The 25,386-nt window shown below is 39.4% G+C and overlaps 1 protein-coding gene across 6 annotated transcripts in view; it reads right to left on the reverse strand.

Moving 5' to 3' along the window:
* Nucleotides 1–25,386, reverse strand: part of PRKG1 (protein kinase cGMP-dependent 1) — a 1,254,852-nt gene that overhangs the window by 365,081 nt on the left and 864,385 nt on the right. The gene's annotated exons all lie outside the window — the stretch shown is intronic.

The following is a 25,386-nucleotide window of genomic DNA, read 5'->3' on the forward strand; positions in this document are numbered from 1 at the left end:
TGAAAGCAGGGATGTGTGAAGGCATCCTGGGACAATGATAAGGAGCAGATCAGACGTGGAGAAAAAAAGTCAGACTCAGTAGGCCAGGAAAATATTAGTTTCCCTTACCTCCTCCTTCTCTAATTTTTCCACCCAATGACCAGCAAAGGAAAATACGGAGCGATGCTAAATGCACAGACCAACAAAAGTTCTTTTATCTGTGAAATAGTAATGACTTCAAAAGAAATAAACACACCCATCAAAATGTCATTCTTGAAACTCCACTGGAAAGCCCAACTGGGATACAGAACTCAAGTCTCATATAATCATACTTCAATGCTTAAATAGAAGGCTATAATGAGTGCATCTACATTTGCGTATCTGATATTTGACTTAGCAAATAATTCAGGCTTGATTAGAACAATACAATGAAAGAAACCAGAGCATACCGTTCATCTGTCCCTCTGATTCCTATTACTTAGTGTAAAGCCTACTGACAACATCCCAAGGTCTTTATTCAGAGGTAGAACGATTCACCCAGGCCCATCTGTTCCACCAGATTTACTGCTATGGTCTTAGCCGTGTGGGTTTTAATTTCCAGAAGGCAGTCTATTTCAGCAGCTGGATGGAACTTCTCACAGAAACAGAGGAAGACAGAGGAAGCTATTTCCATGAGTGATGCAGGTGGAAAAATCTACCCCTTCCTTGTTCTTTTAATGAGCTATCTCTCAGCATCTCCTAAGATGGAAGGGTGATCAGAATGCTTCTATGCCAGTGGTATTGGTGGAAAGCACAAACTACAATCGAGTTTTCCTCATGTTATTATAATTGGCTCCCTTCCTTAGACAAGCCTGTAGTCTCTTCTATGCTCCACTTTATCTGAACTATGCTATGTCCATGCCAATGCATACCATAATAATTCCACGTTCTGGAGAGTTCTTGTCCATAAGAAAAAAAAAATAGTATGTGCTTGATGACATAATACATTAAGCAAAAACATAAACATTAAATTGTAGGAAGGGAACTTTAAATACCTTTTACAACTGTGCTTTTTTTTCAGCTCTGAGGTATAAATGACAAATAGAATGAGATATTTAAAGTGTACATCCTGATACATGTACACATCGTGAAAGGGCTCATCCCATCTAGGTAATTAACACGCGTGTTACCGCACGTATTTATCTTTTTTTTTTTTTTGGTGTAAAATATTTGCGGTTTTACTCCATTAGCACATTTCACGGTGTTACCCCTCATCATCACCATGTGATATGTTAGATATAGACCTTATTCATCCTAAGCTGTACCTGAAAGTTTGTATCATTTTAACTAGCATCTTCCTGTCTCCGCCACCCTCCAGCCCCCCGCACCCACGTTAAGACCCAATGTTTCTATGACCTTGACTTTTTACTTCGATTCCACATACACGTGATAGCATACAGTATTTGTCTTTTTCAGTCTGGCCTTGTTTCACTTAGCGTAAGGCCTTCAAGGTCCAGCCATGTTGCAAATGTGAACTTCCTTCTTTCTCATGTCTGAATAATATTCTGTTGTATGCTTATCCTAATCTTTGACAATTTGAAATGTCTCAAAGCATTCAGTGGCATTTGTTACCAACAAAGATTAAGGCTGATTTTTAAGAAGAAACATTGTGAAAAAATGGTAACAACTGGGGAACTTCTAAATTTAACCAAATGGAGAGCAACTGACAAAAAACCAAATGGCTTCACTTTAATAAATCGCTTTGAATATACTTCTGTAGCTATCTTTAAAATCCTAAGACCTTTATCATTACAAACAATGTATTTTTAAATTTATTTATTTTGAGAGAGAGTAAGAGAGAGAGAGCACGTGTGCTAACAGCGAGGAGCCCAACATGAGGCTCGAACCCACGAATCATGAGATCATGACCTGAGCTGAAATCAAGAGTCAGATGTTTAACCAAGTGAGCCACCCAGGCATCGCCTCTCATAGGATTAATTTCCTTTCTAAGAATTATTGGTTCACCAAGAGCTCCAACACCAAGAACAAAACAATTGAGGATATTCATAATTTGGAATTCTACCCATGAAATATGTTGGTTAAATTTCCCCCAAACATCAAAAGACATTCATGTAGACTCTACTAATTTGCACATATAATTCAAGATGAAGTTGTTTATGATTTAGAAAACTGAAGGCAAAATAATTATAAGGACAAACTTCCAGAAAATGTTTCAACAGTAGAGAAGAATAGTTTAAGTGAAAAATAATTTATTATAACAATCTTCATGCTAATTACAAGTAATTCTTACACATCTATTAAGACTGCTGATTCCCCTAAGGACTTACAATAGGCCTGAAGTTATAGAATGTGTTTGAATGTAATGTAATAGAGATGATTTAATGCCTGTAAAGCTCTGCCATTGGTTTTTCTAATGGAATCAAGTAAGGACTTGGAATTTGCAATTTGCAAAGACAATAATACAAGACGAGATTTGAGTCTCTCCTATTGGCCAGGCACTGGGGTAAGCATTTTATAGAGAACATAAAGTTTTGTTTTACAACCACCTTCTGAAATCACCATTGTTATTGTCACCCCTTTTACAGATTTGACAAGTGTGCCCTTGAGAGTTGGCCTGAGGTGGCACCACCCAACATAAGTGACAGAAGTTGGAAAATCCCCCTCTAAATTACGTGGAGCTCATCACTTATCCACTGGCTGGTATGGTTTACAGTCGCATTATTAGAAAATGCCTCATGTGGGGCGCCTGGGTGGCGCAGTCAGTTAAGCGTCCGACTTCAGCCAGGTCACGATCTCGCGGTCCGTGAGTTCGAGCCCCGCGTCAGGCTCTGGGCTGATGGCTCGGAGCCTGGAGCCTGTTTCCGATTCTGTGTCTCCCTCTCTCTCTGCCCCTCCCCCGTTCATGCTCTGTCTCTCTCTGTCCCAAAAATAAATAAACGTTGAAAAAAAAAATGCCTCATGCAACTTTCAAAACAGTTCTACAGTCTTTTTGATAGTGATATGGATATGAATAATACTAATAATATTTGATTAACTACCTTTTTATCATGAAAAAAGTTAAACAAATTGAAAGACTGAAAGAATAGTTCAAGAATCACCTGTATCCCCACCACCTAGATTTGCCACTCTTAACACTTGTGCCATCTTTATGTACCTTCAGTTCACCCATTTTTCTTTGTGTCTATAAATAGGCTCATAGATCATTTTCGAGGAAACATTTCATAGTTGCAGATACCATGAAACTTCACCCCAGTCCCTCACCTGCAGCGTACATATCCGAAAAATGAGAACGTGTGTCTAACTAACTATAGTACCATTATCATACATAAAAAAATGAACATCACTTCTGTAATAACATCTGTTTCATATTCAAATATTACTTATGTTCAAAAATGTCTTTACTATTTTTTTTTCTTCTCAAACCAGGATCCAGTAAAATTCTGCACATCAATTTCTCTTGGCTGTTCTGTACCTTTACCTCTAGTCTCTCGTTCTACAACAGCCCTCTCCCACCTTCCCCCATGGCATTAACTTTTGGAAGAGACTGGACAACTGTCTTATTGGATGTCCCACATTCTGAATTTGTCTTAATGCTTTTATTTCTGCCAATCTACTGTTTGAAAGGAACAACTAACAGAGGGGAGAGAAAACCCAAGTACAAAGAATTTTATTACAGCCATGTGTCAATGAAATTGAAACACTTACAGAATATAGAATTTTATACAGCAGCAGCTTGAAATGTGATGTAAGAGGCTGCAGATTCCCCAAGACCCTTTTAAGGGGGGTCCTCAAAGTCAAAGCAAATAGTGTAACTTGTAACTTGCCTTTAATACCGTATTCTTTCACATGTATACAACAGAATCCCACAGACACTGTACAAAATATGGTGACATCGGGGCACCTGGGTGGCTCAGTGGGTTAAGCATCCGACTTCAGCTCGGGTCATGATCTCGCGGTCTGTGAGTTCGAGCCCCACGTCACGCTCTGTGCTGACAGCTCAGAGCCTGGAGCCTGCTTCGGATTCTGTGTCTCCCTCTCTCTCTCTGCTCCTCGCCTGCTCATGCTCTATCTCTCTGTCTCTCAAAAATAAATAAACAATAAAATTAAAAAAAAAAAGACAAAATATGGTGACATCATTGCTTTGATGGCTAATGGATATATGCTTGTATGTTCTTGGGTTTCCTAGAATGTAAGGTAGTATATAGGTTTATAATATGTGTACTATTTACAGAAATTAACTCAGCATAATTTCAGTAAATCTGTGCTCTTACTAGACAGTTATCACACATGTGCTATAATCTCGTAACCTTATCATTCAACAGATCATTCTTTTGAACTCCTGAATAACTGGCTATTCAGACCTGTGTTTCTTATGTCAAAGTGAAAAAAAAAAAAACAGTAAGAAGAACATACATTTGCATATCTTGTGTCACAATAATAGTTTTATATGTTTTGCAAAATATTTCTAACTTTTAGAATTCTATCTAAAGCTGTTATAGCTTCAGACTTTTGTAATTATTATTAAGAACTAAATAAAAGAAAGCTCATTATATTTTTGTTCATTTTTAAGAATGTCACAAATAGAAAAATATGACAAAATCAACTTTTCCCTAAGAATTATAATTTCCCTTATTGTCTTACAGAAAGGAATATTTCTTAAACAACCTTATTGTGTCAGTTATGATGTCACTTTGAGCTCAATCATTCAAAATTTAAAGAAAAGGAAATAGAACTTTTAAATGTAGACGTGATGAGGATTCTGAAGGCCAAAAACTGTTTGGTACGGCCTTTAAGTTAGGAAGGGGAGCATCTCATGGGATGAGTCACCATACTGCAAAGACTCGAAAAGGCCCACAGTAGCTCAGAGACCAAGAAAGGATTGCAGAGTTGACCTCCTTCCACGCTGGCTGGATGAAGTCAGTAGAAGAAATCACTGCACTGTCTCTTTCCAATGATATAGCATCTAGTTGAATTAAAGCTACAGCTGCGAGCACAAAAGTGAGTTCGGTTCTTCCTTACAGAGCTGCGCTTTTGCCTTCCGAGTGGATTAATGTACGGACATGACTACGCTTGCCCTTTTGCTTGTATTTATCTGCTATCAGAAGCAACCAATCATCAAAGAAGATCATCTTTTCTACGAACAGCTGGCTACAAACACAAGTGGGACTGAGCTATCCGGTATGGAATAATTGTTCCCACCTGTGGGTCATTCTAGAACAGCCAGGCTGGTATTTGCACCGATGGTGTGAAAGCAACGGGGACCCCTCAGCACAGGTTGAGGCGGTGACCACCAACCTGCACTTGTTGCCCTTGTATGCTTAATCCCCACTTACCCACAGTTAGAAAAATTAAATAAAACGTCGTTGTTTACTTTAACACATTTTTGATGAAATAACAAAAGTTATTAACATTATTACGTTTCAACTCTTTTTTTTTTTTTTAAATTTTTTTTTTCAGCGTTTATTTATTTTTGGGACAGAGAGAGACAGAGCATGAACGGGGGAGGGGCAGAGAGAGAGGGAGACACAGAATCGGAAACAGGCTCCAGGCTCCGAGCCATCAGCCCAGAGCCCGACGCGGGGCTCGAACTCCCGGACCGCGAGATCGTGACCTGGCTGAAGTCGGACGCTTAACCGACTGCGCCACCCAGGCGCCCCACGTTTCAACTCTTAAATAAGCATCTTTTGAATATGGTGTGCGACAAAATGGCGAGTATGCAAGCTGTCCCTCTGGGTATACCAAAGCACGGTGGCAGTCTCCAGGAAGATCCCTGTGTCTTTTTATTTATTTTTTTTAACGTTTATTTATTTTTGAGACAGAGAGAGACAGAGCATGAATGGGGGAGGGTCAGAGACAGGGAGACACAGAATCCCAAACAGGCTCCAGGCTCCGGGCTGTCAGCCCAGAGCCCGACGCGGGGCTTGAACTCATGGACCGCGAAATCATGACCTGAGCTCAAGTCAGCCGCTTAACCAACTGAGCCAGCCGGGCGCCCCGGATCCCTTGTGTCTTTGCTGGAACGGCAAGCTGAAGACTTCCACTTGATCCAAGGAATGTCATTTTTACTTGGCAATGACCAACACACTGTGGCTATTCAGATGTGTGTATCTGGCAGACAGTTTTTCAAAAACGAACAAAGTGAGCCTTTTACTACAAGGGGGGAACAACCCAGGCAGTGTTTGTTGCCCATGATAAAATGTGAACTTTCAAATGAAAATTACAACTTCACAAAACTTCTAGCTGCCACTTTGGGCTTAGCAGCTTTCCAATACTTGAAGACTTTTCTGATGAGATCTTTGGTGATATGTGGATATTAACAGATAGGGTTTTTAGGATTGGAAATCCTGCATAGTGCAGTGAAGCAGTATTTGTCCAGGTGATTGATACATGCATGATGTTACAAAACCATGCATGGATAAAGATCTATTTGAAGTACAAGATGGATCAATGGATTCTAATGTAGCTACTGTCAGACATTCCATATTGCATTTAACCTTCAATAAACCAGTATTTGTTGGGCTGTGGTGTTGTATCAAAGAACAAGGTCCACAATTATCTGAAAACGTCATTAGCCTACTTCCCCCCTTTCCTGCCACCAATCTCTGAGAGTGATCTTTTCATATACTTCCACCAAAACAAAAGAAATTCACCAGATTGAATACAGAAGCAAATATGAGAAATTTGTTTTCTAGCAAGCCAGATATTGACTTGATTTGCAAAAAATGTAAATTCAAACTCCTATGTTCACTAAGTTTTGTTTGTTTTTGGAAGATGCAGTCATCTTTATTAAAAATACACTTTTTATGTTAACATATAATGTTTATTTTGGGTGGTTTTAAATGCACTCGTAAATATCTTTAAATATTCTCATTTTTAACTCCTAATACAGTCAATATCGAGAGATATAACCCACCTAAGCTGGAGAACCACTGACTTACAGTTATTAAAAGTGTTGAAAAGCATGTAAACGTGGAATACTTACGACATTACAAGGAAAAGGTGGTAAAAAATATGCATAATGTAAGATGTTTTCCTTAAGTCCCCCTTTAATTATACGTAGAGAATCTTTGCAGGAAAATAGAAGGTTAACAAATATTGTGGTAGGTGGAATGACAATCTTTTAACTTTTTTTTCTTTTCTCTTTCTTGTATTTTCAAAATGTTCTGTTTGATAACTGTATTTTTATTGTACCAAAAGTTGTAAAAGGCACAATCATGGTTACAGCTAAATACAATGTATCTTTGTGGGTCCATTTCAAAGAAAAAAAATTCTTACCGTTGTTAAAATACGGGTTTAACTACATGATTTATTTACTCACGAAAACTTAATTGAGTGCCTATTATGGGCCATAAATTGTTGTAGGTGTTTGGGATTCATCAATGAAAGCCAAGGTTCCTGCCTACTGATCAGAAATAGAACATAAAGAGCAAACATAATAAGCACATATGATATAATTATATATGTGTGCACGCACACACACGTATGATAAAGTACATAAGGGCTATAGCATTTTCCAGTAGAAAACTTCCACAGGCATTACAGTGGGAGGGGGTCTAAGGTGAAAGACTGGCCAGGATGAAGATATTCTCATTGAAAATGTGAGGCGGTAGCAGAAATCTGAGAGGTGAGGGAGACAGTTAACCGTAGGGTCTGAGAGAGAGAATCCAGGTAGAGGGACCAGGAAGGCAAGGGGTCTGTAGCACTTAGTGGACTCCAGAGACCCTGTCCCAGCTCTGTGAAGAGTCAATGGCAGGGAGGCAGACAGCAGAGGTTGTAGGCCAGCTAGGGGTCTCCTGCCTGATAGATGGTGAGGGTTGGAAAGGGTGGAAGCAGGGGAGGGCCTGGGAGAGCACCTGAGTTCTGCTGGATCCTGCAGGTAGAGGCAGTGCGATTTCCTGGTAGACAGGAAGAGGCAGGTAGAGGCAGTGGGATCAGAGGGAGTGAGATGGGGTGGGGGGGACTCTGCAGTAAGCAGTCCACAAAAACTATGTGAGGATTTTTCACAGTGAACAAACACGTTTTGACGTTTTTAAACTACTTAGTAATGGAAGGTTTGATTTTATCAGCCTTTGTTTTTATTTGTGTACGTATTTTCTTTTTTTCTTGTAAAGTTATTTCTTTAAATTCAAGTTAGTTCACATACAGTGTAGTATCGGTTTCGGAGTAGGAGCCAGTGACAGATCGGTCACACGTAAACACCCAGTGCTCATCCCAAGAAGTGCCCTCCTTAAGGCCCATCCCCACACCCAACAGCCCCCCCCCCAGCAACCCTCAGTTTGTTCTCTGTATTTAAGAGTCTCATGTTTTGTCTCCCTCCCTCTGTTTTTATCTTATTTTTCCTTTCCTTCCCCTATGTTCATCTGTTGTGTTTCTCCAGTTCCACACGAGTGAGATCATAGGATATTTATCTTTCTGTGACTTACTTCGCTTAGCATGCTACATTCCACTTCCATCCATGTTGTTTCAAATGGCAAGATTTCATTCTTTTAGATCACGTGTAATATTCCATTGTATCTATATACCACATCTACTTTAACTATTCATCAGTCAAGGGACATTTGGGCTCCTTCCATAATTGGGCTATTGTTGATAGCACTGGTATTCATTTTTAAATATAACCAGGGTATTAGATGTAGCCCCCTATTTTTAAGGCAAGGTATCTCCAACAAACCCAAGTCTGGAAATAGTTGGACAATGTCCTCTACCTAGAGCAGAGCATCCTGTTCCATTACTTAATTTTGGGTAGCATTTGGAGCACAGAAGCTTTTTTATTCTGTCACTAGAAATCAGCTCGGTATCAAGATTAATGCCAACAATACTGACTGGGGGTTTGCCTGGGTGGCTCAGTCAGTTGGGTGTCCAACTCTTGATTTCGGCTCAGGTTATGATCTCATGGTTCAGGAGTCTGAGCCCTGGATCAGGAGCCGAGATAACAGTGGAAAGCCTGCTTAGGATTCTATCTCTTTCCCTCTCTCTCTGCCCCTCCCCCATCTTTCTCAAAATGAATAAAATAAATAAACAGAAGAATATTGACAGGTATTGTTTATTTCGGTGCCAGTGGCTTCCTGCAGCTCATACCAAGTGAATCAAAGCAGAAATCTGACCTACCAAAGAAACCAGTTTCTACTGATGAAGGATTAAGTAAGGGTCCTTCTTAACCTCATAGATACGTGAACTTTCCCCTTAGGGGGCTCATCAACAAAAGTATGTTTTTGGCTCTCAACATACTTTTTTCCCATAATTAGATCATTTGTCACTGACCTGACTCAGTCAGCTATGCAATAGTCTTATAACTTATAAATAGTCATATAACTTATAACCCCCCCTCCTGGGGGGTCTCTTGCCCCCACCTCAGTATATACTACATACATCACTGCTAGATTCATTGTCTATCAGCAACATTTAGCTCTTATCATACAGTGACTCCAACCTTCACAGACTACCTATTATCGTACAGATTCTAAGAATTAGAGTTTCTTTCCTGTGTGTAAAAATACTTTAGATAAAGCAAACCATTATGGAGACATGAGGTATAATTTTATCAGTTGTGTGAGACAATATAAACTCCTTATCCTGAGCCACCGTATAGTGATTAAATGTATGGACTTCTGAAAGAAAGAGAATCAAGTTGAATTAGGCTCTGCTACTAATTACTAGCTATGCCTTTGGCAAGCAATATAAACTCTCTAGACCTCAGTTTCCTTCCCTTAAAAAATTGGAGGGGTGGATGTAACCACCCACTGCATAGGGTTGTGGTGAAAATAAGCAAAAGAACAGATACAAAGCATTGAGAAGGTGACTGGCATATAGTGAATATTCAATAAACATTAGCAGCCGCCATAATTAAATAAAAGTTTTATGTTCTAAGTGTTATCATTGTTTACGACCTTCAATAATCAAAATAAATGTTCTAATATGTCAGATGTAAGTCTCAATATAGACTCAGGAGTGCTGGAAATTTTCATTCGTTCACTCTCTTCAATCAAATTATTATGGAGTAGGAACAATTTTTCAGTTGGCTCTCTGATAATGTTCATTGTTTAGCTCTTCCTCAAGGTCACACCAAATCCAGGAGACATGTCATGGCCAGAGGCTGGAATGTAAACTCTCTCATCTCTCTTCTATCAACGTCACAAAGAACCCATGATGTCCAATGGCTCTCTGCTTTTGTGCCCAGAGATAAGAGAGGGGACCTTTGGTCAAGCTGGGGACCCAATGCTTCCGGCCATCCCTCCCGGGTGAGTCCATGCAGAGAAATTCATTCTTGAGGAAACATTTCCAAAGGTCCTTCTTCCCCCACTTGACTCGACTCTTTTTAATCTCATTAAATGAATTTAGGTTTTGAAAATAGATAGGACCGTATCTTCTGGAAGCTTTTAGTATTGACCACATATTCTGAGATGAAGAAATTCACATGTTCATTGCAGCATTAATTTACAAAAGCCAAGATATGGAAACAACCTAAGGTGCCCACCAAGGGAGGAATGGGTAAAGAAGATGTGAGAATCAACTACATAGACATATGTGTCTATATGTAATGGATTATGTAATCACACACCTATATGTTATATACATCGAATATTATTCAGCCATGAGAAGGAAGGACATCCTGCCTCTTGCAACACCACGGATGGACCTTGAGGACATTATGCAAGTGACCTAAAGTAGAGAGTGACAAGTACTGTAGGATACACCTGCTTGTGAAACCTAAAATGCCAAACTCATAAAAACAGAGTAAAATGGTGGTTACCGGGGGATGGGGGTGGGGGGATAAGGCAGATGTTAAGGATACAAAGTGACAATGGTAAATCAAAATAGTAATAGTAAGCAAGTCATAAAGATATAATGCACCGTGTAGTAAATTCTGGCAAGGATACCATATGATAATCAACTTTGCTGAGAATCTAGAACTTAATTATTCCAACCACTCAAAGAATAATATGATGGAGGTGGTAATTATCATCACAATGGCAATCAAATTACAGTATATAAATGTATCCAATTACCATGTTACACACCTTACATTTACAATGTTATATGCCAAATACAGTCAATTTAGAAGAAAAAAAAAGAGCGTGCCGATCTGTTTGGAAAAGAGGAAAGGGTAGAACGACAGGGAAAAGTATTTCAATAATTTGTATTTTAACAAAGTGTCCTCCAGATCCATCACTAGTATTTGCAGGGCACTGATTCCCTGTGCAACCAAGCACCGTGCATCACAGCCATCCCCCCATCACCCCCACCACTCACTCACGGACACGGCTGCCTCTTGGTCAACGCTCAGACACAGGAGGGAGCAAATGGCAGGGTGGGAAGAAAGGACCTGAGGAGAGGCCGGTGCTGAGCTTGGACATGAGCTCAGGGCCATCTGGGCAATAGCATTCCAGGATCCTGATCGTGGCATGTGGTCTAGAGGGGACCACACCCGCGAGAGTCTAGAGGGGAGCCCTTCTAAAGTAAAGGGCTCAGGGGGCTCTTGGGTAGCTCAGTAGGTTAAGCTTCCAATTCTTGGTCATGATCTCACGGTTCAGGAGCTGGAGCCCCACCTCAGGCTTCTTGCCGACACTGTGGAGCCTGCTTGCGATTCTCTTTCTCCCTCTCTCTCTCTGCTCCTATCCCGCTTGTTCTCTCTGTCCCTCTCTCTCTCAAAAAATGAACAAAGTTAAATTTTTTTTTTTTTTAAAGTACAGGGCTCAGAGACGGGCAGCTCTAAGAATAGAGCTCCTCTAAGCATAGTCCTCCTCCCTTGTCACCCACTCATTCGCCCTCAGGGAAGCTACAGCCCACACCACCTTGCCCAGCCGAAGCCTCAAGCTGTGTGCCTTCTGCCAGGACTCTTCTGGTACATTCTGCCACATCGCTTTACTCATTTGACGTATTTCCATCGAAATGGTTAGTGGAATTGATGGCAGAAATGACAACGATGTTTTTCAACCATTCAAAGAAGAAAATCCGTAAAACCGTTATTCCTGCAATTTTCATTTAAACAAGAGTTACGTTCCCATCGGTTAGCTATCTTTCCTATCACCCCCCACACTAGGTACCATGGGTAATAGGTAATTCATCTGAGCTCAGTGAGTCTCACCATTTTCACCTCTAATGTAGAAATGATAATTCTGGCCTGAGGAATCTCAAACCAAGGCCATGAAATACTGTAAGAGAATGTATTTAAAAGTGCTTTAATTTCAAGTTAAAGCACTAGACAAATATGAGTGATCAAGTTATTTATAGACACAACAAAAATACTACAAGTACTGTCTTAAAAAAGCATCTTCTAAGACTATAATATACCCAAGTACGAACTTCCAAATTTTATTTTAATGTTTTGGAGTTCTGCAGATTCACCGCCTTTTTCAAAGCCACTACCAATGTCCTGGACCAAATCCCTGGTAAACATGCCCTACGACAGCGGTTTCCAAACCTGACGGTCATTAGAAAGTCAGATTTAGGAAGTCATAGAGTGAGTTCCAAGAAAGCAATGTAATTTCAAAACTGTCATAAAAATATACATCACATAATTTTATCCTCTTAATGGTTTTTAGGTATATAGTTCAATGGCATTAAATATATTCACACTGTAGTACAACCATCACCACCATCCATGTCTAGACTTTTTTTCATCTTCCCAAACTGAAAATACACCAATTGAACACTAACTCCCCATTCTCCTGTCTCACCCTGGAAGCCAACCTTCCACTTTCTGTCTCTCTGAATTTGGCTACTTGGGGGCCTCCTATAAATGCAATCATACAGTATTTGTCTTTTTGTGACAGGCTTAATTCGCTTAACATAATGTCCTCAAGATTCATCCGTGTTATTCAATGTAAGTTTTAACACCTCCCCAGATGATTTAAATGTACAGCAGGGTTTACAGCTTTACCAATTATTTTCATTTGGTATGTGATAATGTAAAAAAAAAAAATCACTAAGGAAAAAAATAATAAAATATCACTAAGAAACACAAACCTAGTCCAGCTTGTTTTCCGAAGTACAGCCAATCTTCTCAACCTATGTATGTTATCTTATTTTATTTCAGGTTATTGTGTTATGCAATTTTGTTAGGCTAGGTTATTTTGTTAGGCTAGGTTATTTTGTATTTTATTTTCATTTTATTGTGTTAAGAACACTTAACATGAAACTTGCCCTCAACAAATTTTAGTGTAGGATACATTGTTGTTGGCTGTAGAAATATTTCACGGCCAGGGCGCCTGGGTGGCTCCGTCAGTGGAGTGGCTGCCTTTGGCTCAAGTCATGACCTCATGGTTCGTGGGTTCGAGCCCCATGTCAGGCTCTGTGCTGTCTGCACGGAGCCTGCTTGGGATACTCTGCCCCCCTTTCTCTCTGCCCCTCCCCCACTTATTCTCTCTCTCTCTCTCTGTCTAGCTCTCTCTTAAAAATAAACTTTAAAAAATATTGCACAGCCAAGTTGGAGAGTGAGTATAGTGTTTTCACCTTACTGAAATGTTATGATGTTGATGAGAATTCTCCATTTTTCCCTTTCCCCATCCCTTGGCAACCACCACTCCACTCTATGGTTGCATGTATTTGACCTGATACAAGGGCAATCATGCAGTGGTCTTCTCCCCATGACGGGCTTATTTCACCTAGCGTAATACCATCAAGGTTGATCTGTGTTGCGGCATACGGATGGACTTCCTTTCTTTAAGGCTGAATAGTATCCCACTGTAGGTATAAACCATCCATTCACCTGTCAGTAGAGATTGAGGCTGTTGCAAACAGTGCTGCCACAAGGGAGTGCTATTATCTCTCTGAGATCCTGATTCTCTTGAATCAAGACCCCGGATTGCTGGATCGTAGGGTAGTTTTATTTTATTATTATTATTATTATTTTTACCTTTTTGTGGAACCTGCATACTGTTTTCCAATAGCAGTCGCACCCTTTTGTATTCCCTCCAACGGAGGGCAAGGGTTCCAATTTCTCCACACACTCACCAATACTTATCTTCATTTCTGATAATAGCCACCCTGACAGATGTGAGCGGATACTTCACGGTGGTTTGGGTTTATCAGTCTTTGAGTTCCTCCATGTTTGTGTCAACTTCTTTGAGACAGCTCAGACACTGCCTGTCCTGGGAAATGGTCCCTGACAGCTTCTTGCATCTCAGTACAGGTCCTTCCTGAACAGCATCTGCACTCGTGTTATAACTAAACCCTGAAATACGTGTGCCCTCCCACTAACATAGAAATGCACTGAAACCCCTACTGTGTAGTAACTAATAGCAGGGAATTGAGAATGAGGGATAAAAGATGGTTTTGAATCCTGATGCCTCCATTTCTGAGCTATGCGACTATGGAGAGTTCTTCAAAGCCCATAAACCTTAGGGGCACCCGGCTGGCTCAGTTGGTACAGCCTGCCACTCCCGATCTTGTGATTGTAAGGTCAAGCCCCACACCTGGCATACAGATGACTTAAAAATAAAATGTTTAAAGACAATCAGTAAGCTTTAGCTTCCTTAATCAGAAAATGCAAACAAAAACACCCAGCTCATGCAGGAGTTATGAGTATTAGTACGTATGAGACACTCAGCCAAGAGGCTGACACGGGGTAAGCACTCAGGAAAAGGGACGCATCATTTAGCTGGTGTGACATTCGTCTTCACAGAGGGAGTCATGGGGTATGTGCTGACATGCATGCAAGTTGAAGGAGTCTATCCAATGAAGCCAAAGGCAATGAAACGGTAGTGGTGCTGAGCCCGGGGTGTGCAGTCTGCACACTGTCCAAAGGCACCTGCGTGGGGATAAGTGGAAGCAGCTCAGCTCACCCTGTCGCTGCACGTCACCCATTTCACCCTGGTAGGGCTGCATCAGCCCAGGGGATGGGGTACTTCTCACATCACCAACAGGTGCCTTATTTTATAGCAACCCTGGTCTGTGCAAAAGCTCTTCTACTCGTTATTTTCCAGGAACCATGGGAATACTTCCCTGAGGCGATTTACTCAAGAAAAAAAAAAATAAGCCAAGGAAATTATTTATTGACATACAGAATCTTCCTTAAAAACTTTCAGAGGAGACTTTTAAAAAAATCCACCAAAGGGCTACTTTCAAAATAAGAACGGAGTCTACTCTGGTGCTGCCGTCACAGTGATCATGAGGAAGGGAGGGGCACTAATGATCTACTTGATTAAATTACATCTCCAATGTGTAACAGCATCTAACCCTGTGGCTTATTTGGAAGATCACATGGTACCTCATCTTTGCTCCGTAAATCTCACAATGGCCTATGCGTAAGCAAAAATATAACCCGATGGCAATTTATGGAATTGAACAAATTGCATCTGATTGTTAAAACTAAAAAGCATATAGCATTTTCAACATTTCCTGTTGTACTGATGATAATCAGCCTAAAAGGTTCTGCCCAGTCTCAATCTTTTGAATCTTGGGAGGTGTGATCTCTTGCCCCGCATCGACTATGCCTTCCCCCTAGCAGTGTCTGTCCACAAGGCGCCACTGGCATCTGGGCAGGATGCATCTGCGTTGTGCAATGGTGTGCAGAGCATTTGGCATCTCTGGTTCCTACCTGTGAAAAGCTAGTAGTGTTCCGGGTCATGTGACAAGCAAAGCCCTCCTAGGAGTCATACTGCCCAAGATTTGGAATCATCACTCCATAATTTCATCGTTTTCCCAGTTCACCAAGTGAGTTTGCAAGTTGTTCTGCCTGACCTTAACACGCTAGTAACTTGCTTCAATTTCCATCTCCCAGGGGCTGGACACCTATGACCCGATAACCCAAACACTCAGCTGCCATCTGTTCCAAGTGCTTCTGGAACCCAGCTGCTTGCACAGGACCGACAAATGGGACGTAGGACCCTTCACCTTTGGTTTATGCCTGTTTCCAAAGCCACACCATTCAAAGCATGACTTCTAAAACACTGCATGAATAGACATTGCACACCACAAGAAGGATCCTATGGCAGATAAGGAAATTCTGAACTATAGAAATTTGAAAATCATCTTTACTTATCAGAGTCTTTGTTTAAAAAATAATTAGAAAGCTACCTGGGGAGGGAAAAGAGATAGTATCTCCCAAACTTATTCAACAAGGTAACCTCTCAATTTGAGATTATTAACTTATTGAGCAATTGGATTCCATGCTACATAGTTTAGAATCATTGGCTTATATTAAGGTGATGGAATTCACAAGTCCCTATGCTTTACATACAATAGACTCGAGCCTGGTCCCTTAGTGAGTTGCTCCTGATTTTCACGATGAAATTCAGCCATCAGTTTCTCTGAAAACCCTAGACTGATAATCTCCCTAATTTCCCCTTCGTTCTTTTCCCCCACACACTCCCCCAAATGCTCTGCACACCATAGACACACCCAGAAAGGCAGAGGGTCTAGATGCATCTCATCTGTGCTCCTGAGGTACTCTGTGTCAACCTCTGTCACAGTGATCTTGTGTTGTACCTGTCAGTTTATTTATCTGCCCCGCTCTAGAAACAGCAAACCACAGCCCATTGGCTCACCACCCAGTGTTTTAGATCAAATTTAAGTGGAAGACAATCATGCTCACTGGCTTCAGGATTGTCTCTGGCTGCTTTCAAGATATGGTGGCAGAGTGGTTGCAACAGAGTCCGTATGCCCTGCAAGCCTAGAATATTTACTGCACCACCCTTTAAGGGAAAGCTTGCCAACTCCTACCCTAGTCTATTAACATCTTGAGGTTAAGGACAGTGTCCAACTCCTTCAGCTTAACGCCTGGCAAATGGCAGATGCTCCAAGTTTGATAAATGAACAAATGTTTTACCTTTCAAAATCAATCCAAGAATATCTGACCTTGAAGTAACTGTTTTAATAAGATCATGGGGAGATGGAATACTCAACCCAGGTCAACTAGTCAAAGATCTTATTCTATGTCCAAAAAAATTTTTTTTAAGTTGACTTGGAAATATAGACTAAAAGAAACTTACCTCTTAATCAATAAATAACCCTCATGTACAAGTATATAACCTAAGAAAACGATTCAAAGATCACTCTGTAGAGCCTATTTTACATATAAAATCTTGATATGAGTTCTCTGCCATATCATTTTGAATTTTTTAAAGAAAGCCTCTACTTTTTCCCTTGGGAAATCATTTCTGAATACAATTGTTTAATAAGTGCCTCTTTCTGGAATACAAACAAAATTGTCTTTTGGTTTATTCCATATCACTCCTAAATCTATTCTTTACCAAGAGATTTTAATTTTACAGTAAAATTTTAAAAGTATAAGAACACAGAGAAATAAATTTCTCTCCTCAAAATACTATAGCAATTTATTGGAATATCTGACAAAGGAGTTTTGCTGTTAAGGCTCAAAAGTCCATCAAAGAATAAAATTCCTAACTTTTAAGAGATTTGTCTTAATAATAAAGCTAACCCTGAATTAGATGTAGCACTGGGAGTAAATTATATGACCCATATGTTAAATCCCTTTTAGCATAAAATTTAGCACAAAGAATGCACATAGTACTATTAGTAAATATCAACACTCGCATTTTAAGTGGCTTCATACAGATTATGGTTAAGACTGATTATCAGGCACTTGTATGTCAAGTGCTTTTCTTACTTTATCAATAATAATAACCATCACTAACATCTATTCATCATATACTGTGATCCAAGCATCCTGCTAACAGCTTTACAAACTTTATTTCACTTAATCCACGAACGACCCACCTTTTACCAAAAAAAAAAAGATTTAAAACCATCTATACAATGATGTATGGTCCTTCGATTATCATACATATTAATACTCAGGCAAGCTTAATAACAGCTTAGTCTTAAATTGATGCATACTTCCTCAATTTACATGACTAATTGAATAAATACCATGTAGGAGATGTTTGCAGGCAGGAAATGAACTAAATAGTCTGACAAATTAATTCATGCTATGATCTACAAGTGATGATGAGTAGGTATAATATCTTTTCAGGTTATTTTGATTTCTGAGCAAAAATGTCATAATCCAAAGCAGTGACTTGGATATGAAATATAGGAATTAGGGCCGATTAACAGGAAAGGTGAGAATGGGTGCTGAGTGGAGGGCCCTCTGTATCTGTCAGGGCAGGGAGTAATACACCAACAGAGCAGTAAGCATAGAAAGAGACTCAATTATTTGGGGGGGAAATTAGGTCAATCTCACTTTACAATGGCAATTAAAGTATCATTATATTTTATTATCTTTAAGCATTTAATAATTTAAGCTCAGCTTTCACATATTTTTTGCAATCATTAAAGTTTAAGTTTGTTATTTTAACTACAGTCATAAATGTGAGAGGCATATAAGATGGTATTAAATGTCAAATCAAACTTAATGGTATATTTTTAAGTTATGACCATGTATCTCCATCCAACACTTTGTAAGTCAGTGCTTACTGTGTGCTAAACACATTATAATATTAAGTCCCAACCACGCTGCTTAGTAACCATGCAACTCTGAGCAACCTAATTAACCTCTCTGAGTCTATCTTCTCATCAGTGCGATGGAGATAATAGAATTCTGTATGAACTAACGTACTTTATCCTTCAATCGTTCTTTAGGTTCTCTCATTATCCACCTTATGTGCACAACAAGATGGGACCTAAGACCTCTTCACAAATAACTTGCCCTCCCTGGGTCTAAGTGGCAGAACCTGGACTCAAACTCAGAGCTGGTGCTTCAAGGGAAACTCTCAACCAACCAGTGCCTGGGGTTCATTTGCCAAAATGTCAGATTACGTAGTTAACACACCATAGGAAGTTAAATAAACGTTTGACAATATCACCTACTGCATTGTAAGTTTCCCTGCTCTATCGAGGGTGCGGCCACCATGGGGAAAGACAGTGGCCTTTTCAAACAGAAAAGCTGCTTCTATAATCAGCCTACAAAAGTCCCATGGGTTGAGATGCAGGGTGTGAGATGGCACAAGTCGGGAAAGATGGGACAGAAATAACACTTTTGGCTGCCATGTCAGAATACAGACTGCTGGAAGACAAGATGTAGTCCTTTTTCTTAACTGGAATATTTTCTTGCCAATACTTTTAGTTGGACTAATCTAACTTTGATTTTTTTTTATGACCCAACTAAGCAGTGTTTTAGCAAAAGGCACTCCATTAGCGCCAACAGTCCCCTGACTTCAGACTCAGATTTGAACCTTAACTTGTATCTCCAGTAACTGAAGTGTAATCGACATTAGCAAACCGACATAAGAAACCAAACTATGTCACATGAAAAATACTGGAAATTCATGGGCCCTAAAGATCTCTTTAAAAAATTCAATTAAATGTATAAGTATAAATTCTTACAATCCAACTTCTGGATTCTTTCATGGTCTAGATTAAGTGACAAAACTTAGTATTTAAAAAGCCTGCAGTGGAGGCTCGGACGGTGGTGGGGCAAGAGGATCCTAAGTTCACTCTGTCCCATGGATACAATTAGATAGCACTTACAATAGTCTGAATAACCCAGAAAACGACCTGGAGACTGTCAGAATGAACTCCACAACCAAAGAAGAGAAGAGACCACATGGAACAAAGTGGGTGGAAATGCTATTTGAGACCTAAATAGACCATGGCCAACTGCAGACAGGAGGGAGCCTGGAGTGCAGTGGAGGGTGGAAAACAGACTATCACACCAGGGAGCCTGCATGGAGAAGATGAATCCCCAGAACATTTGGCTATCAAAGTGAGAGGGGCCGAATTTCATGACTTCTTACAACCAGCGGGACTTAAGGTCTGGAATTCTAAAAATCAGCAGGCTGGGCTCTGGGTGAACCAGAAGGACTTAGAGAGCTGAGCCCCACCCCTTAAAGAGACAGCACTCTAAACAGCTTCTGCAGACACTGCATATACACAGCAGTTTGAAAAACACAGAGGACAAATGGGAGAAAGAGTGACTTACTCATCACACAGCCTATCCCAAAGAGACAGGGATCTCAGAGAGACCCCTCCAGGAACGAAGGAGCTGGCAGGTAACATTCCTCCCCCAGCCTCCACATAAACAATGGCCACCTGAAGGAACAAGCACAACACCCAAACCCATCATCTAACTTGCTTCCAACAAGCCCCACCGGATGCCTCTGCACTTTGGTGGACTGCCCTCACCAGTCAGGCTTGCCTCAGCCCCAGAGCTGCAGTTCCCCCTCATCCAAAAACCAGTGCAAACCTCACCAGCACCACCTCTCTGAACCCCACATGTTTTGCTTTGGCCCTGCCAACAGCTGTGGCTGGCTACAGGTGCTACAGAAGCCTGAGGTGAACCTTGTTAAAGTGCATGCCCCATCCATATGCACTTAGCAGATCTCCATAGGCCAGCCGGGTCCCGGCCATGGCAGCTCCAGATCTCGATTAGCAAGCAGATCCGTATATACCCTGTTAAAATTCATCATACCCTGGCTGGGGACCAAACACTTCCCACAACAGGCAAAGAGAGCCATTGCAGATGACTGGACCAGAGGAGAAAGTGACTAGAGCACGACAGGGCACATGTAACACACACAGGAGACACTCCCTGAAGTGCCAGGTTCAGACGAACAGTGGACACTGCACTATAGGACACTATAGGGCCTCTTTTTCATAAGGTCATTACCTTCAATATCAGGAGAGATAGGTGATTTTCCTAACAAGCACAAACAGAGAGAGTCAGGAAAAATGAGGACAAAGGAGTATGTCCCAAATAAAGAACAGGACAAAATCACAGCAAGAGACCTAAGTGAAACTCATAAAAGTAATATATACCTCATAAAAATTTAAAGTAATGATGATAAAGATATTCACTAAACTTAAGGGTGGAGGATCTCAGTGAGACCACTAACAAAGAGATAGAAAACATTAAAAAAAGAACCAATTATAGATGAAGAGCTCAATAAATGAGAGTGAAAACACACCTTATAGAATAGGCTAGAAGAAGTAGAAGGATAAATTAATCACCTGGAAGACAGAGTAATCGAAAACAGTCAAGCTGAACAAGTGGAAGGGAAAAAAAAGTTATGCCAATTGAAAATAGCCTTAGGGAACTCAGTGACTCCATCAAGCATAATAACATTCATATTAGAGGGAACCCAGAAGACAGAAAGGGGGATGGAACATTTATTTGAAGAAATAATAGCTGAAAACTTCCCTGATCTGGGGAAAGAAGGAAATCCAAGTCCAGAAGGCACAGAGATTCCCCCCAAATCAACCCAAGGAGGTCCACACCAGAACACAGGGTAATTAAAATGGCAAAAAGTGATGATAAAGAAAAAAATTTAAAGCACCAAGAGAAAAGAAGACTGTTACATATAAGAGAAACCCCATAAGGCAATAAGTGCACTCTTCAGTAGAAACTCTGCAGGCCAGAAGGGAGTGAAAGATATAAACAAAGGGCTGAAAGGAAAAACAAAAACAAAACCCTGCAACCGAGAATACTCTATCCAGCAAGGCTATCATTCAAGACAGAAGAATAACGAGTTTCTCAGACAAACAAAAACTAAAGGAGTTCACGACTACTAACCAATCCTGCAAGAACTATTAAAGAGGATTCTTTGATCAGAAAGGAAAGACATGAGAAACACAAAAGCAGTAAAAATAAGTATTTATGTAAAAATCGAAGAATTCAGAAAACAACAAGATATAAAATAGGACAACACATACCTAAAATGTAGTGTGAAGAGGAGTAAAGAAGGTGCCCATCTTAAGCATTCATCAACTTAATATACACCGCTACATGTAGAACATGTTTACATACAAACCTAATTGTAACCACATGTCAAAATCCAGCAAAAGACACGCAAGGAATAAAGACAAAGGAATCCAAGTATATCACTAAAGAAAGCCAACAAACCACGAAGGAGAGCAGGAGAAGGATCACAAAAAAGCTACAAAAATAACCACAAACCAAATAACAAAATGGCAATAAATATATATTAGTAATTATTTTGAAAGTAAATGGAATGAGTGCTCCAATCAAAAGACACAGGTGACAAGAGTAGTTAAAAGAACAAGGTCCATCTAAATGCTACTTACAGGTCACTCATTTCAGACCAAAAGACACCTGCAGATTGAAAGTGAGGGAATGGAGAAACATCGAACATGCAAATGGAGGTCAAAAGGAAGTCAGTTTAGCAATGCTTATATTGAACAAAACAGACTTTAAAACAAAGAGTATAATGAGCTAAAGAGGGACACTATATAGTAATATAGGGAACAATCCAAGATATAACAATTGTAAATATTTTTATACCCAACATGATAGCACCCAAATACACAAAAAAATTAATAATAAAAGAACTAATTGATAATAATGCAATAAGAGTAGGGGACCTTCACACCTGACTTACGTCAATGAACAGATGATCAAAAGAGAAAATCAACAAGTCAACATTGGCTTTGAATGACTCACTGGACCAGATTGATTTTACAGGCATTTTCGGAACATTCTACCCCACGACACCAGAATACACATTCTTTTCAAATGCACATGCAACATCCTCCAGAAGGTATCAAATAGTAGGCCACAGAACAAGTCTCAACAAATTCAGAGATGGAAGCCATACCATGCATCTTTTATGACCCCAATGCTATGAAACTGGAAATCAGCCACAAGAAAAAATCTGGAAAGAGCACAAATATGAGGAGGTTAAATAACATGCTATTAAACAATGAATGGGTCAACCAAGATATCAAAGAATAAATTGAAAAATACATGGAAACAAATGAAAATGGAAACACAGCAGTCCCAAACTTTTGGGACAGAGCAAAAGTAGTTCTAAGAGGGAATTTTATAGCAATATAGACTTAGCTCAAGAAGCAAGAAAAATCTGAACTAAACAACCTAAACCTTACACCTAAAGAAGCTAAAACAAAGAATGAAAAAACCTAAAACCAGCAGAAGGAAGGAAATAGTTAAGATTAGAACGAAAATAAATGACATAGAATCTAAAAACACCATAGAACAGATCAATGAAACCAGGACCTGGTTCTTTGAAAAGATCAACAAAATTGATAAACCTCTAGCCACACTCATCAGAAAAATAAAAGAAAAACAACCCAACACACCAAATCACGAATGAAAGATAAATAACAGACACCATAGAAATGAACAGACACCATTCTCTTATAAACATTGTAAAAGAATACTATGAAAACCTATATTCCAACAAATTGGACAACCTAGAAGAAATGGATATATCCTTAGAAACATATAACTTCCCAAAACTGAAGCAGCAAAAAATAGAAATTTGAACAGACTAATTACTGGCAATGAGACTAAATCAGTAATAAAAAATAAAATTCCAGCACATAAAAATACAGGACCATATGGCTTCACAGGAAAATTCTACCAAACATTTAAAGAAGAGTTAATACCCATTCTTCTCAAAGTACTCCAAAAACAAAAAGAAAACAAAGGAAGGAAAACTTTCAGATTCATTCTATGAGGCGAGCATTACCCTGACACAAAAGCCAGAGAAAGACACCACAAAAAATAAAATCAAAAAAAACAAAACTACAGGCCAACATCTCTGATGAACACAGATGCAAAAATCCTCAACGAAATTCTAAGAAACTGGATCCAACAATACAGTAAAAAAAAAAAAAAAAAAAAAAAAAAAAAAATCATTCACCATGATAAAGTGGGATTTATACCTGGGATGTAAAATTGGTTCAATATTTGCAAATCAATCATCATGACACATCACATCAATAAGAGAAAGGATAAGAACCATATGATCATTTCAATAGATACATCAAAAGGATATGACAAAGTACAACATCCATTCATTGATAAAGACCCTTATCAAATAGGTTTAGAGAGAACATACCTCAATAATAATAATAAAGGCCTTTTATGAAAATTCCACAGCAAACATCACATTCCAAGGGGAAAAAACTGAGATCATTTCCTTTAAGGTCATGAATTAGATATAAGAATGTCCACCCTCGACACTTTTATTCAACATGGTACTGGAAGTCTCAGCCACAGCAATCAGAGAAGAAATAAAAGGCATCCAAACTGGTAAGGAAGAAGTCAAACTTTCATTATTTGCTGACGGCATGATACTATATATAGAAACCCTCAAGACTCCACGAAAAACTACTAGAACTGACAAATGAATTTGGTAGTCATAGGGCACAAAATCATTATACAGAAATCTGTTGCATTTCTGTGTACGAATCATCAAACAGCAGAAAGAGAAATCAAGAAAACAATCCCACTTGCAATTGTACCAAAAACAGTAAAATGCCTATCAATGAACTGAACGAAGCAAGTGAAAGACTTGTACTCTTAAAACCATAAAACACTGATGAAAGAAATTTAGGACAAAACAGACAAAAATATGGAAAGACATTCCATGCTCATGGATTGGAAGAACAAATATTGTTAAAGTCTCTATACTACCCAAAGAAATCTACACGTTAATTCAATTCCTATGAAAATATCAAGAGAATTTTTTCACAGAACTGGAACAATCAATCCTATAGTTTGTATGGCACCACAAAAGTCCACAAACTGCCAAAGCAACCTTGAAGAACAAAGCTAACAGTATCACAATTCCAGATTTCCAGTTATGTTACAAAGCTGTAGTAAGCAAAACATTATGGTACTGGACCAAAAATAGATGCATAGGTCAACAGAACAGAGACACCAGAAATAAATCTGCAATTATATGGTCAATTAATCTTTGACAATTAATCTTTGGCAAGAATAGCAATGGGAAAAAGTCTATTCAACAAAAGGTGTTGGGAAAATAGGTCAGCTACATGCAAAATAAGGAAACTGGATCACTTTCTTACACCACACACAAAAATAAACTCAAAATGGATTAAAGACCTAACAGTGTGAGAACTGAAACCATTTATGGTCTCAGAAGAGAACAATGACTGTAATTTCTCTGGCATCAGCTGTATCAACATTTATTTAGACAGGTCTCCTGAGGCAAGAGAAGCAAACAAAAATAAACTATGGGGAATTCATCACAATAAAAAGCTTCTGCATAGTGAAGGAAACCATCAACCAAACAAAAAGGCAACATACTGAATAGAAGATATGTGCATTTGATATATCCAATAATCGGTAACCAAAATATATAAAGAGCTTACACAACTCAACACTCAAAAAAACAAATAATCCAACTAAAAAACGGGCAGAAGACGTGAACAGACATCTCTTCAAAGAAGACCTAAAGATGGCTCACAAAAAGATGCTCAACGTTATTCATTATCAGGAAAAGTCAAATCAAAACTACAATGAGGTATCACCTCACACATGTCAGAATGGCTAAAATCAAGAACACAAGAAACAATAGGTGTTGGTGAGGATGTGGACAGAAAGCAACACTAGCATACTGTTGGTAAAAATGCAAATTGGTGTCATGACGGTGGAAAACAGTATGGAGGTTACTCGAAAAGTTAAAAATGGAAGTATCCTACAATCTAGTTATTGCACTC

The sequence above is a fragment of the Felis catus genome, chromosome D2, assembly GCF_018350175.1.
Source record: "Felis catus isolate Fca126 chromosome D2, F.catus_Fca126_mat1.0, whole genome shotgun sequence".
Taxonomy (NCBI): domain Eukaryota; kingdom Metazoa; phylum Chordata; class Mammalia; order Carnivora; family Felidae; genus Felis; species Felis catus.